Source organism: Notamacropus eugenii, chromosome 2 (genome assembly GCF_028372415.1).
Source record: "Notamacropus eugenii isolate mMacEug1 chromosome 2, mMacEug1.pri_v2, whole genome shotgun sequence".
In the NCBI taxonomy this organism is placed as follows: Eukaryota; Metazoa; Chordata; class Mammalia; order Diprotodontia; family Macropodidae; genus Notamacropus; species Notamacropus eugenii.
In genome coordinates, this window is record NC_092873.1 from 8,906,691 (window position 1) to 8,926,431 (window position 19,741).

A 19,741-nucleotide genomic window follows, 5' to 3' on the forward strand; every position below is an offset into this window, starting at 1 on the left:
TTGATTAGATCTATTTCTGCTTTTGCTTTGTCTGAGATTAGGATTGCTACTCCTGCCTTTCTTACATGAGCTGAAGCACAATATATTCTGCTCCATCCTTTGACCTTTATCCTATGTGTATCCCCCCGTTTCAAATGTGTTTCTTGTAAGCAGCATATTGTTGGATTATGGCTTTTAATCCATTCTGCTATCCGTCTCCGTTTTATGGGAGAGTTCATTCCATTCACATTCACAGTTATGATTACAATCTGTGTATTTCCCTCCAACCTCTTTCCCACCATTTGTGCTTTTAGCTCTCCTGTCTCCCTTCCCCTCCTCAATAGTATTCACTTTTCTCCCCCTCCTCCTGCAGCCTTCCCCTCCTTCTTTTGACCCCCCTCCCTTTTAGTTCCCTTTACTCTTATTGCTTCTTTCCTCCCTTTTAGCCACCCTCCCCTTTCTTCCCCCTTCCCCTCCTACTACCTATAGAGCTAGTTAGGCTTATCTACTTAAGATTATTGTTCCCTCCTTTGAACAAATCAGATGAGAGTACCTCTCAAACAATGCTCATCTCCCTCCCCTCCTTCCCTCTACTATAGTTTTGTACTTCTTCTTGTGATATAATTTGCCATTTTCTGCTTCCTCCTTTCCACACCTCCTATTACATTCCCTTCTCATACTTAAATCATATTTTTGACATGACATCATTTACTTTATGCCCGTTCCCTCTACATATATCCCTTTTATCATAATAGCTGCACAGTTCTCAAGATTAACAGGTATCATCTTCCCTTATAGGGAGGTAAACAGTTTGCCCTAATTGAGTAGCAAGTTTTTGTTTTTGTTTTTTCCCCTCTGTTTACCTTTTTATGATTCTCTGGAGACCTGCATTTGAAGATCAAATTGTCTATTGAGTTCTGGTGTTTTGGTCAGGAAGCTCTGGAAATCCCTTATTTCGTTGAATGACTTTCTCCTTGCCTGAAATGTTATGCTGAACTTTGCTGGGTAGTTGATCCTTGGTTGAAGTCCCAACTCCTTTGCCTTACGGAATATTGGGTTCCAATTCTTTCGATCTTTTAATGTAGAAGCTGCAAGGTCCTGTGTGATCCTGACTGTGTGTCCTTGATATTTGAATTGTTTCTTTCTGGCTGCTTGTAGTATTTTCTCCTTCACTTGATAGCTCTGGAATTTGGCAACTATATTTCTTGGGGTTTTGAGTTTGGGATCCCTTTCGGGAGGGGAACGGTGGATTCTTTCGATGACTATTTTGCCCTCTGAGTCTAGTAGTTCTGGACAGTTTTCCTTGATGATTTCCTGGAAGATATTGTCCAGACTCTTTTCTTCATCATGGGTTTCTGGCAGGCCAATAATTCTTAGATTTTCTCTCCTGGATCTATTTTCCAGGTCAGTTGTTTTTCCAATTAAATATTTTACATTTTCTTCTATCTTTTCATTCTTTAGATTTTGTTTGACTGATTCTTCTTGCCTCATTGAGTCATTAGTTTCTACTTGCCCAATTCTAATCTTCATCGTAGTGTTTTCTTCAGTTAGCTTTTCCATCTCCTTTTCCATCTGACCAATTTTTCCCTTTAGGGAGCTATTTTCTCCATTTAATTTTTGTACTTCTTTTTCCAATCGACCAATTTTCCCAGTTAGGTTTTGGGTTTCCTTTTCCATCTGATCAATTTTCCCAATTAGGTTTTGGGTTTCCTTTTCCATTTGATTAGCTCTTCCTTTTAGGGAATTATTCTCTCCAGTTAATTTTTGAACTTCCTTTTCCATTTCTTCAATTTTCTTTTTCAGGGTGATGTTCTCATCAGTGAATTCTTTTTTTATGGTTTTAAAATCATTGGCCAGTTTTTCTTTTATATCCTTCTTCAGACGTTCCAGGTAATCTAGTTGTGCTTGCGAGAAATTCATAGTCCCATCTGAGGTTTCAGATGGAAGTACAGTCTCAGCTCTAACCTCTTTGGTGTTTGTGTTTTGGTCCTTATCCCCATAGAAAGATTCTATGGTTTTTTCACTTTTCGTCTCCTTTTTCCGATTCATGATGTTGGCTGAGTGTTGTAGCTTTTGGTTCTTTCAGTCAGAAGGTACAGATCTTTAAGTTGAGCTGATGTGTGTCTGGGCTAAAAGCAGGCTTTTGTTTTTTGTTTCCCCAATCAACCCTGGGGTTAGCTTGTTAGGTGTGTGGGAGGTGTGGTGTGGTCTCAGGATATCTCCTCAGCTGACTTGAGGCAAAGGCAAGGTCAGGGGATGGTGATCCCAGCTTCCCTATTGTCTTCCCTTTTCCCCTGGAGGGCTGGGGCACGCCTAGAAGCTAATGCGTGTTCCCGCCCCTCCTGGGCCTCGTCTCCCGGCTCTGAGGCTTGCCTGGGTCTCAGTGAGAATTTTCTCTGCCCTGGGTCGTCTGTCCCTCCAGATCGCCTCCACCACAGTAGGAAGAATCCCCCTTTGCCACTTTTCCAGCCTCTGGTGTTATGAGACCGCCCGCCCCCTTCTGCTGTTCCCGCTGATCCAGGATTAATCTGGGGAAGAATTTTATGGTTCCCTCACGGTCATCAGGGGGGAGGAGAGAGCACTTACTGATTACTCTGCCATCCCAGTTCCTGGAAGTTCAAGTAGTGACCCACAGAAGTCCGTCTTCAGGCTGAAGATTTCAAGGGCTGCTGCGCTGATGTCTGGCACTCAGCGGCTCTCACCGGCTCGGCCTGGCTTATCTCCTGCTCCGCTGGTCTCGCCCGCCACTCTCGGGCTCCTCTGGTCCCCTCTGAACTTTACTTCCTACGTAAGAATGCTAATGTTTGCTTTTGACTTCACCACACAATCAATCATGCCAATAATTTGATTTGCCTATTTCAAGAAAATAAGAACCACAATAGCAGTTAGCGGCAACTTCTTTGTATCTTTTGGTTAAACTGATACCCAGGGTGCCAATAAAAATTTTGCTTTGATTTTCAGTACCGTTGGTCATGAGCAAAAGAGTGTCAATTGAGGTACTAACAATTCTATTGATATTTGTAAACAGTTTTTCAATCCTGGCATTCTTAGTACCTTTTACCCCCTCTCTCTTCACCCTCATGAAATCATCGTAGAATCACAGGATTAAACAGAATAATAGAATCTCAGGATTGAATATGACTTCAATAGCTTTCTAATCCAGACAGTCCTTGATCCTCTATCATCTTGATGGCATTCGCTCAATGTGACTCATTTCTCATTTGAAGATCAGAAGGTGCTACCGAGAACTCAGCACTATTCTTCCTTCTGTTTCATGGGATATGGTGGCCAAAGATTCATTACTTACTGACCAGGCTTCGGCAGGTCAGTCTCTCTGTAATTGACCAGGCTTCTCTTCTGGAAACAGACACAAGAGGGCTTGTGCCACCTTTCTAGCTTATTGGAAAGAAGCTGCTAAATCTTGCACTTCACCTGCAAAGAAGAATCCCTGGTTGCTTCAACGTGATGAAGAAGAGGGATGTGGAAATGAAACAGCACCTCTGTGGAAGTTTTTCACCATATTTAAAAATCAGGTATAGGATCTAATTATAACATTTTATTTGTGAGCAGTTAGGACATACCTTCATTGAGTTCCCTAGTTATATTTTCTTCCAACTCCTGTCACATCTGAAGTCAAATGCAAAGACAAGTCAGAACAGTGAGGTAAATGAGGAAAGGGGAAGTCAAGATGATACACAGAACTCAAAAAATCTTATAAAGAATGCAGACATCCAAAGAAATGACTAATAAAATTAAGACCTCAGTATATTTGATTTTAGACATTCCACAGAAAAGTTGTTGACGTAATAAATTAATATTATTATGAACACAATCATGAATTTCTGACGATTAAATACAAAGAGACATGTGAACATTTTTAGCACAGTAGTCATGTCTCAGGTTGGGAATACAATTTTCGTCTGTGTTAAGCAAATTGTGCCCTCTTTATTTCCATTGGATCAATATAACATTTTTCGTTAAAAAGAAAATCAATTTCATATTCTATGCTTAAAATACTTAATTTCAAACATTAAAATTGTCTTCATTAAGTTTCAGTATAAACAGAAAATGACCCGTAAGTGGTCCTTAACAGAAAAGAAAATTCCTGGAAATGATGAAATACAATACACTATCGCCAAGGAAGGGCAGAGAGTACTAAATGAAAGCCGCTCCTGCATTGTCTGTTACATTCGAATTATGTCTTTATCCAGGCAGACACTGATTTCATTTGAGTTTCAAAATATATGCTTTCTCCTTCTGCAGATTTTAGAAACCACGCTAAGATAAATTCTACTTCCATCTTTAACTTGTAAAGAAGGAAGGAAAGATTGTTTCCTCATTCATTACTTCAATTCTTAAAACCACTTCATAGATACAGAAAGAGAAGATGAAATGGGAAATCACTGTTGATAACGATTAAAATGGTATAGTTTCCCTTTCAGGAGACAAATGAAATAGATTGAATAGTATAGATAGATATGAGGTCAATCTTACAACATACACATACACCATTATTTGGACATTTTGTTTGTATTGAGTGTGACCTGGGGTGGAGTATGCCGACTTCTCATGTACTGTAATTTTGTGCCTCCACTCTTAAGGCCACTCTCGTAATTAGTTTTTGCGTTCTGTATTCTGCAAATGTGAAGTTCAAGATGGGTTTGTGGGAATTATTTCGTGTTTACCTAAGTAATGATAATGTTTGTTGCCTACGTAAGGGTCAAGGATGCCCTTCGGGCTGAACGTAAGGTTAATGTAAGGTTAATGGTTCATGGGGGAAGAATTCAAGACCTCCCCATCCATTAATGGGCGTCAGACATGTTTTGCTAATTTCTAACGAGGCACAGAGTCACAATAGTCTTGCCCTTCAGCCCTGAAAAGAGTATCTACGCTCTGAGGTGAGGGTTTATTTTGGGTTTTAGTATTTGGACTCTTAATAATCACTCTGAAGTCAGGAGTGTCCATACTCTGACTACTTCTTAAAGAGGCCTATTCAATGAATGAGCATTGAGTCCCCCTAATGGAATACCTGTATAGCCATTGGCCTAAAAGTGCCAAGGTCTCCCATTGCATCTGTGGTCATCTCCAGGCTTCCTGAGGAATATCACTTCACTAGATGCAGATGGCTCTGTGGACGAAGTGATTCTATTGACGTTGCACAGCCCTCCCTCACTCAGAACAAATTCAAGTGTCATCAATTCTTTGATGGGAAGGTGTTCTTCGGGGATGAAGAACAAACACATGTACGTGTCCATGGAGAAAAATATTTATAGCAGCTCTCTTTGTGGTGGCCCAAAACTGGAAATCAAGGCGATGACCATCAATTGGGGAACAGCTGAATAAACTGTGGTATTTAACTGTAACGGAATGTGAATATACTATAAGAAATGATAAAGAGGAAGACTTTGAGAGACCTGGAAAAACTTGTATGAAATGATGCTGAGTGAAAGGAGCAGAACCACAAATCCTTTTCGCACAGCACCAACCACAGTGTGTGAGAAATGTTTCTAGTAGACGTAGTCCTTCATTGCAATGCAAGGACTTAAAAAATTCAGAATGGTCTCTTAAGGTAAAACGCCTTTCACATGCAGACAAAGAACTACGAAATTGGATCACAGAATGAAGGAGAATATTTTCTTTTGTATTATGTTTTCTTTTGTTTGATGATTTCTCCCATTCGTTTTAATTCTTCTAAGGAGCACGAATAAGATGAAAATGAATTGAGTACGAATGTATGTATAGACCCCATATGAAATTGTATGTTTTCTCATGGAGGGCGGGTGCAGAGAGGAGGACGGAGAGGAAGGGATGAGAAAAAAATCTAAGATATATGGAAGTGATTGTAGAACACTGGAAACACATAAAATAATAATTAAAAAAGAAAAACATGTTATTCCATCTTCTATCTCCAAGATATTCCAAAGACTTTCTCCCATGCCAGGCATATAATCCCACCTTCCCTGGGTCTTTCAGAATTCCCAGTATCTTTTGAAAGCTCAGTTCAAGTGCGTCCAAGTCCTGTTTTCATTACGAGTTGATATGCCGACCATGCAAATCAAATGAGTTTGTAGGTAGTGTGTATATGCTTCGTAATTACTTAGATAAAAGCGTAAATGGCTTTTAGTCCTTTTCAGTGGCATCCCTCCTTCCACGCAGTGGAGATGGTATTGAGACAAACATAGTTTAAGTCATTTTATGAATATTAGCTTAACCGTTGGTAATTTCAGTGTACGATGACTGAGAAATTGCTCTGTTATTGCAAAAAATCCTTAACACCCTTAATGAAGTCACCACAATAAGGGAGAAGACAAAATAAAATTCTAGTGAAACTGAAAGATAGCTTAGAGGGATCGATCATTGTTGGTTTCACTACGTGCTCCAAAGCAACAAGATCCATCTTTCCACATAATTGGCCATCACATACAGCAATGATTACGACAAGTCTTTATAAAAAGACCACCATGAAGATAATTGTTACCTCCATGCCAATAATGTGTTGAATAGAGCAAAGAAGAGACCTTCTGTGAGAAATAAAGAGGTATTTATTCAAATCATAACTTCTTTTGATGTTTAGTGACTTCAGAAGAAAGATGGAAGAAAAGGGGACTCTAGAAGGTATGCTGAAAAACATAACTCACGTTTGAGAAATGAAAGAGAACAAAGGCTTTTACGATGATTTAGAATATTTCTCTGTCTGCATGTCTCTTCTGATGATTTTTTTCCAGAAGAATTTGAAGGTAACTACCCAAAGCAAAACAAAACCACACACAAAGAAGAAATGAAATTGGTTATTATGAGAAAAGAAAAGATTGGTTCCTGGAAATGACATCAGAATCAGCTAACTACAGTCTGAATATAGACTAGTTTGTTTTTTTTTTTAATGGCAAAAATAAACTTCTATTCATAAGGGAATTATATGGTGATATAGATGCCCCAGCATCTATGGTGGTCCAAGCCATGAACAGAGAGCAAGTAAGACCATTGAGTAATATTGAGTACACCCATTTTCATAGATATAGTTGCAGAGAACAGAAGGGTGAAACAAATTGTTGATTAAGGAGCTGCAGAAGTAAGAACACATGTATAGATCTTACGCCACACGATTCAATGAAATAAAATGAAGTGAAGGTGAGCTGATTGGCAAAGGGAAGGAGTAATTATAATTCCTATCTATGTACAAGTGAAACAAAGTGGTCAACTGTGGCTTAATAAGGAGACTTTCTCATGAAAAGTTTTCCTAAAAATTGCAAAACTATCTGTTTTCAAAGTGAACGTTTTAATTAAAACTTCACAATGAAGACATGTTTATTAACTTTTATTCATGTTTCCTTATCATAACTAAATCACTCAGATTACAAGCCTTTGACCCAAAATGCTTAATCATTTCATCTTCCCTGAGTGATTAACACATTCAATACATATATTTTTAAGGCATTTTAGTAGTGTATTTAAAAAAAATGAAACATTTGCTGTATTGAATGTTGACTGCATTACATTTATCATGTTGGCTCTGGGAGGTCCTTAGAATTAGGCACGTTTTATAAAGGGAGAGAAAGATGCCATAGATATGCAATACCTTTTAAGTTTCTAATCTTAGTTGAAGAAAATACGCATACAAATAGAAACTAATAACTAAATTAGGATGTAATTCTTTATATTATATGTGATGACTTTGCCAAAGATTTCTCTACAGTATTGAATAAAAAAGATGTGTTGATATGGGTATGGCTTTTTGTGTTTATATAGATGTTGAAGACGTTCTAAAAAAAAGCAGAAGGATCACAGAAAGACTGTGTTTTAAGTGTTAAGATGCCAGTACCATGGGAAAACAATCAGAGGAGATAAAACTCATGTCTAAGAACTGGTTAATGAGGAAACAGAATTCATTTTAAAGAATATGAGCGGCACTAGTCACGGGTACATAAAATGTGTTCATTTATGTATGGCTACAACTGAGGACGTAACAGATGGCATAGGATAGTTGATCCATAAAAACATAAGTACATTTGCCTGCATAAAATTTAAGTATCTGGCAATTGTTCTTCCAGTAGAGGTGTTACCTCCGCAAATTTGCATGGAGTGTTTCTTGTGTTAAGAAGAACACCACGGGATTAATCCCATCCACTGTAATCTCCAATTGTAGTGATCTCTCCCTTTTATAAATACTTATGTGTATATCATTCCCTCAATAGTTGTTTATGTGTTATCTTATATTAAAAATGAAATTCCTCTATTTTGCATTGGCTTCCTATTGAGGCTACAGATTCTTCAAGGAGAAAGGGCATGTCTTACACAAAGCCTTTGCAACCTATTGAGGACCTACTATAGTGCAATTAGCATAATTAACATGCACTAGTTGATGATGTAAGTTTTGAACAAGGAAGAAGCTGTAATTTGACTGAAAGCTGACATACTGAAAACTTGCATGCTCTGGGACATTAGACGAAAAAGGGTGCCAGTTTTCCCTGATCACAAATAAAATGAGGCAATTTGTACTGACAAAGATGGACTATAACTTATTGCTTCCTTGCTTTACCTTCGAGGGCTCGGTCCACACCTAGTTTTTGACTGCAGCCTGAAGCCAAAAGCTTTGGAAGGTTAATATTTCCATCAATGTGCTCCTAAAAGAAGGAGGGAAATGAAGACAATGAGTGATAGGGGAGTTAAATGGAAAACAAAACTTATTTCTTTGCTATACTGATTTCTGAAACTTAGAAAAATTTCTGAAACATGAAAATGCAAAAGAAAAAAGTTTCCATAGGAATGAGACTGGCCCTCACAATAATTTCTTAGTTAAGACAAGTAAACTGAAATGAACCAGGTGAAGAGAACACTTTTTTAAAATTAGGAAGTGCTTATGAAAATGTGGGAGGCCGTGATTAGTTTTACATAATTGGGAATGGTCAGTCACTATGTTTTTGGAGCAGAGACAGTAGCATTTATTAAGTGTCTAATATATGCCTAAAATAAAGGCCACAAAGCTAAGAGATTTACAATTATTATCTCTTTTGATTCTTACACCAATCCTGGGAAACAGCTGTTGTTATTATCCCCCAAATGAGAAAGATTAAATGACTTGTATCACACAGATAGCATCTGAGGCAACATTTGATATCAGATCTTTCTAACCCCAGGCTCAACTTTCTATCCATAATTCCTTCAAAGTACCTCTAAGTGGAAAAGAATCTCATCCTCAAAAATTCTGTTTTTGACCACATTGGCTTAAATTTCACTTACTTTATCACGTATGATGGGTACTAGGTTGAAAATATGTTTTGAAGAACATCGCTATTATCCACTTCCATACTTTTTTCGTTGGCATAATGATGAATAGCATACATAATTACATACAAATATGGGAAAGCAACCGAGAATGGAGAAATCTACTTGATGGTAATAAAGTGAACTCTTTAGGAAAATTTGACTGCAATGTTATTCTACGCTTAACTTTGCCTTCATTGTAACAATTTCCAAAAATAATAATAGTAACAATACAATAATTATATATGGAATATGTATTTTGCCATTGAGGGCTCTGGGAAATTGAAAATTTGTTTAAAAAAATCAGACTAGAAAAACTCAAAGTGCTTTAGTCCAAATGTCACCTTGCAACAATTTTAATTTTAGCTTAACTTTCAACTCATGGCAAAATCCACAAATAAATCTTTCGTTTTCTTCTTCTTGTTCTTATTCTTCTACTGCTAGTACTACTGCTAATACTCGTACTCCTGCTACTAGAATTACTGCTACCACTACTATCACAACTACTCGTACTACTTTTACTACTACAATAATAAAATTACTTCTACTGCTAACATGCTGTGAAAAGGAATTCTTTCAAAAATGACAAAGTATAAGTAATCCCTGTCTTGTAGGAACATTTTTCTAGTTGAGTTACAAAGACTTAGAAAAAAGAAATGATAGTTTGATAACAGATGTGAACACCATAATGAATATACACTTAAATCCTAAATTATGTGCTATCTGATGACACGTGGAATTCAGGAGATTAAGAAGTCAAGACAGGTGAAAAGTCCAAAAAGGAGCCTGGGAAAACATTCAGTCAAAAGTCTCTTGAAGTTGAAGAGTAGAGTAGGAGGAGTTGTTGTAGTAGTGGTAGAGGTAGTAGTGGTAGTAGTAGTAGCAGCAACAGTAGTACTATTAGTACTAGTAGTAGGGGTAGCATTGGCAGTAGCATTAGTATTAGTAGTAGTAGTTTTCAGAACGTTTATAATATTGGTGAAAAAAGAGAAACATCATACTGAATATACTTTTCATTAATCAGGGACAAATTATTAATTGCGTAATTTGATTTTAGTTTTATTTTTTTCCTTCTGTAGTTTTTTCTGATCTTCATTATCAATTCGATAAAATGATGTGACTTGCTGTGAAACTACTGTCTGCAATTGATATTTGAGGGAAAGACGAAATTTTGTTGCAGGTATCTGACTTTAGCCTGATAGAAATATGTCCAAATAATTTCTATTACTGATTTCATAAAACAAGATTAGCTTCCAGAGTCTGCAATTTTGGACACTGTGCAAGAATAAGTGCCAAAGCAATAAAAAAAAATGGAGATAAATGAAAAAATTCTAGGGAAGCACAATTAAAAAATAAGATCAGTAACACCCAAAAGTTAATGCTACATGCATAAACATAATCATTTTGAACAGAATTACTGTCCTCAATTTTACAGAAAAGTGGTGGTTCGTGTTTGGAATTTCACTAAAAATATGATACAATCTTTAGTGTTTCAAAAGTTAGTTCAGAGCAGTCTGAGTTGCAACTACTCGGATTGTTCAGCATGTTTACATTCTTGTAAAACATGTAATGGTAATATTCTCTAGTATCTCAAAAGAGATGTCTGATTTGAATTGTGATATTATTCCTAGCATGACATTGTAGAATTTTTCTTAAGTTTTAGCACTTCAAATAATTTATTCCATTACAGTATTAAAATGGAACATTAGGAATATTGTTAGAACAATAAATTTATCAGTACTTCTGCATTAATGATTTCCCCTATCAATATTTATTGTCAAAATTTCATGCAGTACATAATTTCTTTCAGCAAAGTGAGCCATCTAGCCTAAAAGATGATTTTAAAATTTTATTTGTATAATTTAATTTTTTATTTTATTTTTTATTTAAGATTATTGTCATTTGTTTATTTCATTACGCTTATTTTATTTCACTAATTTATTACATTCATATTAACTTAGAGACTATTATGTCATTATTTTCTTATCATATGTCATATTATTGGTTCTCATGCTCCTTTCTTACATAGCAGAATTTTTACAATAAAGTTAAAAATGTCTACCTGCTGAAAATTCAAATTCCTCAATTATTTTGATCAAAATTACTTTAACTTCCATTTCTGAAAGTTAAATGCTTATCAGATACATTATTTAAAGATCTACCTCTGCTCAGCTTTCTCATTTTCATATTTACATATTTGCTTTTTAAATTGGTTACATTCACTGATTTAACAATTTTTTTCTCTCTTCTATCACAAGAACTTCCTTTTTAGTATCAGCATAAACTCTATTGAAGAGATCAAGAAACTCTACCTGGGCAAGACTCAATAGCTTTTCTTGAAGGATGACTGTCTTTTGGGTGTCTTCATGCTGTAGCTGAAGGAACATATTTGAACACTGAATTTGGGCACGTATTTCTTGGATAAGGTCGTTTTTGACAAGATGTATTTTTGCGTATTTTTTCCCAATATATTTATTTACTTTTAATCTTCAACATGCATTTCCACAAGATTGTGAGTTTTAAATTTTCTCCCCATCTCTCCCCTCCCCCACCCCCAAAACAGTGTACATTCTCATGACCCCTTCCCCCAGTCTCCCCTCCCTTGTATCACACCCCTTCCTTCCCATATCTCTATATTCTCTCTTTTCCAGTAGGGCAAGATACATTTCTATACCCCATACAGTTTTCTACACCCCATTACCTGCATTTCTTATTTCCCAGTTATGTGAAAAAACAATTCACAAGAGTCATTTCTAACACTCCTCAAAACTGATTGTTTGTAATTACTTCCTCCTCCCATTTACCCTCCCTTCTGTCATCTCCCAAATCCTACTTATCCCTTTCCCCCGTACTTTCCTGTAGTGTAAGATAAATTTTCATGCCAAATTGAGTTTGCATGTTCTTCCCTCTTTAAATCAAACGTGATGAGAGCAAGCTTCACTTTTTTCCTCTCACCTCTGCCTTACCTTAATTTTATTCATTTAGATATCATCCCTTCCTATTTAAGTCAATCTCTGCCCTCTCTTCCTCTCTCTCTCTCTCCTCTCTCTCTCTCTCTCTCTCTCTCTCTCTCTCTCTCTCTCTCTCTCTCTCTCTCTCTCCCTCTCTCTCCATATATACATATATATTTACTTATGTGTGTGTGTGTATGTGTGTGTATAATCCCTTCCACTACCTAAATACTGAGAAGAGTTTCAAGAGTTACAAATACTATCATTCCGTGTAAGAATGTAAATATTTCAGGTTAGTATATAACTTATGATTTCTCTTCACTGTTTACCTTTTTATACTTCTCTTGATTCTTGTGTTTGAAAGTCTAATTTTCTATTCAGCTCTGGTCTTTTCGTCAAGAATGCTTGAAAGTCCTCGATTTCATTGAATGACCATTTTTTTCTCTTAAAGTGTTATATTCAGTTTCACTTCCTAGGTGATCTTTCAGTTTAGTCCTATTTTCTTTGACATCTGCAATATCATATTGCAAGCACCTTGATCCCGTAATGTAGAAGCTTCCAGATCCTGTGTTGTCCCCATTGTATTGCTGCAATACTCAAATTGATTCTTTCTGGCTGCTTGAAATATTTTCTCTTTGACCTGGGATCTCTGGAATTTGCCTGCAATATTCCTAGGTGGGTTTTTTTTTCAAGTCACTTTCAGGAAGTGATTGGTGGATTCCTTCAGTATTTATTTTGCCCACTGGTTCCCGAATATCAGGGCAAGTTTCCTTGATAATTTCATGAAAGATGATGTCTAGGCTCTATTTTTGATCATGGCTTTCAGGTAGTTCCTTAATTTTTAAGTTGTCTCTCCTGGACCTGTTTTCCAGGTCAGTTGATTTTCCAGTGAGATATTTCACATTATCTTCTTTACTTTTCATTGTTTTGGTGGTGTTTTGTAATTTTTTGGTTTCTCATTAAGTCAATAGCTTCCATCTGCTCCTTTCTGATTTTTCAAGGACTATTTTCTTCAGTGAGATTTGGAACCTCCTTTTCCATTTCACTAATTGTGCTCTTTAAAGCATTCTTCTCCTCATTGGCTTTTTGGGCTTCTTTAGCCATTTGAGATAGTCTATTTTTAAAGGTGCTAAATTTTTCAGTATTTTTTTGGTTGTCTTTTCGCAAGCTGTTGACTCGTTTTTCATGATGTTCTTGCATTACGCTCATAACACTTCCCAATTTTCCTCCACCTCTCTTAGCTGATTTTGAAAATCATTTTTGACCTCTTATATGGCCTGAGACCACTGCATATGTATTTTAGAGGTTTAGGATGTAGAAGACTTGACTTCCCTTGATGGTATGCATTGTTCTTCCTCATCCAAAGAATGGAAGAAATACCCGTTCACAAAGAAAATAGTCTTTTATACTCATGGTTTTTCCCTTGTTTGAACTTTTCCCCAGCCAGTTTCTTGACTTTTGAATCCTTTTTCAAGAGGAGGGTCTACTCTGGTTACATGTAAGTTCTCAGTTCCTGCGAGGTGGCAAAAACAAGGGGGAGGGATTGATTCCTCTCCTGGCCTCTGGTCGGGTCAGTGAGCAGTATTCCCTCTACAGAGACTCCACTAGCTCCACCACACCAGCTACCATTCCTTCTAACCCCAAGGTCCCCACTCAGGATTGAGATCCACATCAGTTTCTCAATTCACCCAGGGGTTTAGGCCAGGGCTCCAACAATGGAAGATGCAACTGCAAGGGTCCTGCACCTAGACTGCTGCATTCCCTTCTCACCCAAATGAAAGAGCTTTCTCACTGACCTTTGAAGCTGTCTTTGGCATTTGTGAGTTGAGGAATATGGGACCTGCAGCTGCTGCTGGTGCTTTCTTGAGGCCTGCTCCAGTCTTGTCCCTGTCACTGTGCTACCTATTCTGTGGTTCACTCTGCACAGCATGACAGACCTTTTCTGTGGACTTCAAGGCTATTCAGGGCTGGAAATCTCTTTCAATCTGACATTTTGTGGCTTGTGCTGCTCTCGAGTTTGTTTAGATTTAATTTTTACACGTATCTAATGGGCTGTGGGAGGAGAGTGCTAGAGGTGCGTGCTTCTACTCCAGCATCTTGACCATGCCCCTTTGACAACGCATTTGATCGGTTCATCCTTTTCCTGTCAATTGTGTTTTCAAATTCCTTTTGCCTTCTGTTTTGCATGGTGTAATTCTCTCTGTATGCTTTCTCAAATGAATGTCTTTTTTCTGAGGGAATCATGTACATGGTACACCTCTTTTTCTAACCTAGTGGTTATGTTCACCTTTAGAGAGCTCTTAACAAAGGGAACCACGGTTTTCTCTTAGGCTAGAAAAGTCATGACTTAGTTTGTGTTGTAAACGAAGCTATTCTTCACGTTGTCCCTGAAAGGAATGTTCAAGAGCTCTCTCTGATGTCCCATTTGGCTCATGAGCATGAAGAGCAAAAATCAGAAGGGAACAGTATGATGCAGTTTCTTTCTCTAGACTGCTGTCCTTCCCTTTGCATTGTTTAATTTAGAGTTCAGCGCTGCATTCCCAGTTGTCAGAACTTTTATTTTTTCCACCCTAGTGGAATATGAATTTAATTAATGCTTCTTTATTCAGTTGTAATTCCTTTTGAAGTTCATCATTCTTTGCTTTTAAAACTTCAATGTCTTCTACATATTGATTTTATTTTTCCTGATCCTTAATTGTTTCTGCGTCTACATCCACTTTGAACATGGCAAATTCATCCTGTATGATTCCATTTTTATCCAAAAGATATTTTTCTTTTTCATTCCTAACAGGATCCCAAACATAATAAACAGAAAATATGTTAGTGAAAATAAATTCATGAATTATGAGTTTTGCTTAGAAATTCAAAATCAACCCCAGGAGGCCAAGATGGATAGTGTTTTCGGTAAACTGAGGAAGTTTCTTCTATTTCACATTTCTGTCAGACTCAATTTTCCTAAAGAACAGGTCTTAAAAGTGCTTCATCAGTCAGAAAATATGGACTGTAATTTTAAGCCCACAAAGCTGTCTGCTTTCAGTATATTTGATTTCTTTTGCACTATCCATTCTATCCCACACGGATTAGTCACGATGTTACAATAAAAATAGCAAAACCTAATTATTTATGTGGGCCTTCTACGGTTTTTCAAAAGTACTTTCAAAACATCATGTCACCTAAAACTTTGATGAACCTTTTGAGAGACATATTTGTAGTCATCCTCCCCATTTTGCTGATGAGGATTTATGAATGAAGTATCCCACACCAGAGACAACATTTTTTAGGCTTGCTTACCATGAGGAACCAGATGATAGTCACAGTCACTATGAAGTGACATGCCTTTAGCGACCCTTTATTATTGTGATAAGTTGATGGAGATCTCACATTTTCAAACTTTTTATTAAGCAATCGTCTCTGTTTTCATCAACTATTAATTATCTCTGGGACATTACCAGTCTATGAGAGACTTATACAAGTTCACATACTTGAAGGTGGGAGGGAAAGATTGGGATGGAAAGCAAGGCAAATGGACCTGGCAGTACAAATCACACCTTCCTGTTGGATGCAACAAATACTCCATAAAGAGAACAGTTCTGGTCTTTCAAGGAACAGGTGTGCCACCTACACAGAGAGATGGAAAAGGGACACTAACCTGAACGTGAATCCCTGCTATCAGAAGAGCTCGAGTTGCTGCTGCTGCTACCCCAGCCTGAGGAGCTGCTGCCACCGCCGTCACTGCTGCTGCTCTTCTGGCTCAACCTTGTGCCCCGCACTCCCCCGCCCCCCGCATGTCCTTGGACACTTGTGTTTTCACAGTGTGACATTTCCTGGGTCTCTTTCCCACACCATAACGTATTTTTCTATTTCTCTCAGGATTTATGCTTTTAGTGTTTCAAAATCAATTTCTATGTCATCAGAATTAGAATTCAGTAAACATGGCTCTCCTAACTCTGTTATATGGACGACTCACACAAGTTTATCTCTGCTGCGTTTGTTGATAGCCAAGCTTAACTGCCTTTTTTCATCATAGTTCCTAGGCTTAGCATTATCTTCCTCCGCAGATTTATTGCCAACATTTGTTCCTTGAAATGTTTGGCAGGCTATTTTTCAGCTTTTTCTGTAGTTGTTTGCTTAATTTTTTTTCCTCTCACTTTCATCTTTATTGATACATTTTTTTTTTGTTTCTTTCTGCTTCTCTCTTTTAGATCTTTTATTCTTTTTCTTCAGCTTTTGGTAAGGTCCTTCAGACAGAACTTGCAGGTGTTGATGAACACATTTAAGCTGCTCCTGCAGTTTTTCACTCTCTCATCAGGAGACTCTCCAAAAGAGTTGTCTTCAAAGGAAGCATCTGCTGGGGATGGAAGCTCAATTCCAGGTGGACAGTCTCGGGCGGGTAAAGGTGGGAACTTCTAAATCTTAGAGTTCTCACGAGACCCCCCAGGAAACGACTGGGAATCGAGGTGAACCGAGCTATCTCGTGTATTTCCGCCTCTTCCCGTGAGAAACGTGATGGGAGAGAGCTCTCCCCGCCCTCGACATTGTTCCAGATCTGGGAACACTATTGTTATCTAACAGCCCGGAATTCAGAAGAAAACTATGCTGCTGGAGGGTTTAAGTAGGATCAGGAAAGCCTGAAAGCTCTCTTGGGCGGAGGGGCACGGAGTGGTGAGGACAACAAGGCTCAGCTTTTCCTCTCTCTTCTCTCCCCTCCCCCTCTCTCCCCACTTATACTTCTACTTCCAATCTCTTATTGTAAGATCTTTGCCTCCTTGGGAGATTCTTCGTTCCCTCCTAAGGAAGAATTCCCCTGCACTTGTAACTAGACCCTGAAACAAAGCTCAACCCTTGTTCGACTCTGGAACGTCCTTTCTCTCATACGAGCATCCGGTTTGGCCAACCGAAGACCTCGGGATAGAGGTAAGAAGACTCGGGTAGCCCTCAGGCCTCTAGGCCTGGCAAGCATCACTGCTACTTTCTCTACAGAATGCTTTGGTGACATCCTTTTCTATATAGCACATAGACATTCTTGCAATGGGTTCATCTGTGATCTTGGAAACTGAATCTCAAAAACATCTGAAGTGTTCTTGCCATCACTACCACCTCAAGATCTGGTGGGTTATACTTGCAGCAATTCATAAACATTAACTGAACATCTGCAGCAAATTCACGTGCATCCTTACATTTCTGGTTATACCTTTTTCTTTAGTTGTGCCAAGGTCCATTGGATTTTTGACAACATCATTGTACTTATGGAGTCCTAGAGCAGTACTAGCAACAGGCTTATGGAAAGGTCAAGTATATGCTACTTCGTCCTTTGAAAACATTTCTTCAAGAATTTCATTACGGTATTTTAATTACTCAGTTAATTTAACATGTTCCCAACTCTATATTTTTGCTGAGAATCTGGTATGATATTCTTCACTACTTTTTCTATTACAAGTGGTATTTTAGCAGATTTGTGCTCAACCAGGCTTGATGAAGATTCACTACTTGCTGTATCTATCCACGTTATACAGGTTGTAGTATCTGCTTTCCTTTTCACACCCCTTTTCACTTATGTTACAGCTTGTGTGTTATAGCTTGGTGGAGCTAGTTTAGCAATGTGCAATGCAGAAAGTAACGTCTGAGGACATAGAGGAGATGGAATCACTTGCTGTTTAGCTATCTTTTCTGATGCCTTAGGGAATGGTTTTTCTTTCATAGTGGAAACTCCTGAAGATTGTTGAGTACCTTTTCATTTTTTTTCCTTTCCACCTGCCACTAGTTGTTCTGAAGGCATTTGAGACAGTTTTTGCAGAAACAGTTTCTCTAAGACTTGTGTCATTAGAACAATGTCATCACCTGGCTTGCAAAACAATTGCAAAACAATATTTTCAAGTCTTCTATACATTCTGAGGCTTCCGCATAGTATTTATGTTCCAAGAGCTTTAGGAGGCTGTAATAATCTGGGAGAGTGAGCTTGGCCGCATCCACAGTCTGCTGGAAGGGTAAAGAGAAACTGTGCTGCCATAGAGCCTTCAGGACAACCTTCTGCAGTTACTGCAGTTGGTTTGTGAGGAGGACAGTCTTTCTGGCATTTAAGTACTCTGGTGGAAGGGGGTTGGCAATAGCCATCTGTTGGCTTGACAGAGACATTCTGAACAGCTTTTTCCTGATGGAGTGTTGTCTTCCATGTATTTGTATCGCCACTCACCCATCGGCGTTACTGCTCACTCGAAATGGTGACCAGCCTGAGTCATTTTGGAAGTAGTAGCTTCTATTTCTTTGTTCACTCATGGAGGCTTATTCAGAATTCCATCTTGCAAAGAACTGACACTCAGACCCTGCCTTTGTCTTTGAGTGTCATTTTGCTCTTCAACCTGGGCAGAACAATATTGTAAAGTTTTTCATCACTTTTTTCTTTAGAATTCTGCAGAGACATTTTAACTTTAACTGGAATATAGAATGTGAGAAAGGATGGAAAAGAGATAAAAATTCTAAGAAAAGGAGGCTATTGAAAACGAAAGGGAATAAGGATATCATTTCAAAATTGTAAGGGACCCTCAACAACTATTCAGTCCAATTCATATCCATTGCTAGGTGTGTAACAGAAGTGCAGTTTACTCTTTTAGAAATATAGATTGTGAGAGCAGAAAGGGATACTAGCGATGAGTTAGCACGTCATGGAATAAATGAGGAATCAGAGGCCTGAAACAGGAAGCCATTTGTTGAAAATCATGTGGATAGCAATGGACTGAGGTAGGACTCAAAATCTGGTAAAAGTCACAGTCAGACGCAGATTTTGGACAATTTGTGTATGTACACATGCATATGTTTCTGTGTACATATATATAGGGGAACAGATATACACATATACACATATGCATATATACATATATATGCATGTGTGTGTATAGATATATATATATATAGATATATACATATATAATGTAGGTATTCGGCAATTGTTCTTCCAGCAGAGGTACTAACTTAGCAAATTTATATGGAATATTTTTGGCGTTGGAAACCAAGTAATGGATCAACATCACCTGCGCTAATCTCCAACTATAATAATCTCTCCTTTATATAAATACTTACAGGTATAGCATTTATTTAATACTTCTTTAAATTCTACCTTGTATAATAAATGAACTTCCTCTGTTTTGTATTGGCTTCCCAGTGAGATTGAAAATTCTTCAAGGTAAGAGGCCATGTCTTACACCAAGTCTTTGTAACCTGTTCAGAATCAATCATAGTACTATTTGCATAATTAACAGTCACTGGTTGATGAAATAAGTTTTGATGAAGAAAGTAACTATCATTTCACTGAAGTCTTACATAGTGAACATTTTCATCATCAGGAAAATTAGACAAGAAATGGTGCCACTTTCCCCTGAGTGTGAATTAAATGACCAATTTCATGTTGTCAGAGATGGACTCTAAATTGTTGCTTCCTTGCTATGCCTTCGCACCTAAGACCATATATGAAGGCAGATCTTTGAAAGTCTAGGTTCAAATCTCTATACAAAATTCCCCAATGTATCTCTGAAAATTCTCACCATCCAAAGTTCTCT

The 19,741-nt window shown here is 37.8% G+C and overlaps 1 pseudogene; it reads right to left on the reverse strand.

The window, feature by feature from the left end:
• Positions 1–6,912: 6,912 nt before the first annotated feature.
• LOC140522473 (bromodomain testis-specific protein-like) lies at positions 6,913–18,385 on the reverse strand (annotated as a pseudogene).
• Between the last annotated feature and the right edge of the window lie 1,356 nt (positions 18,386–19,741).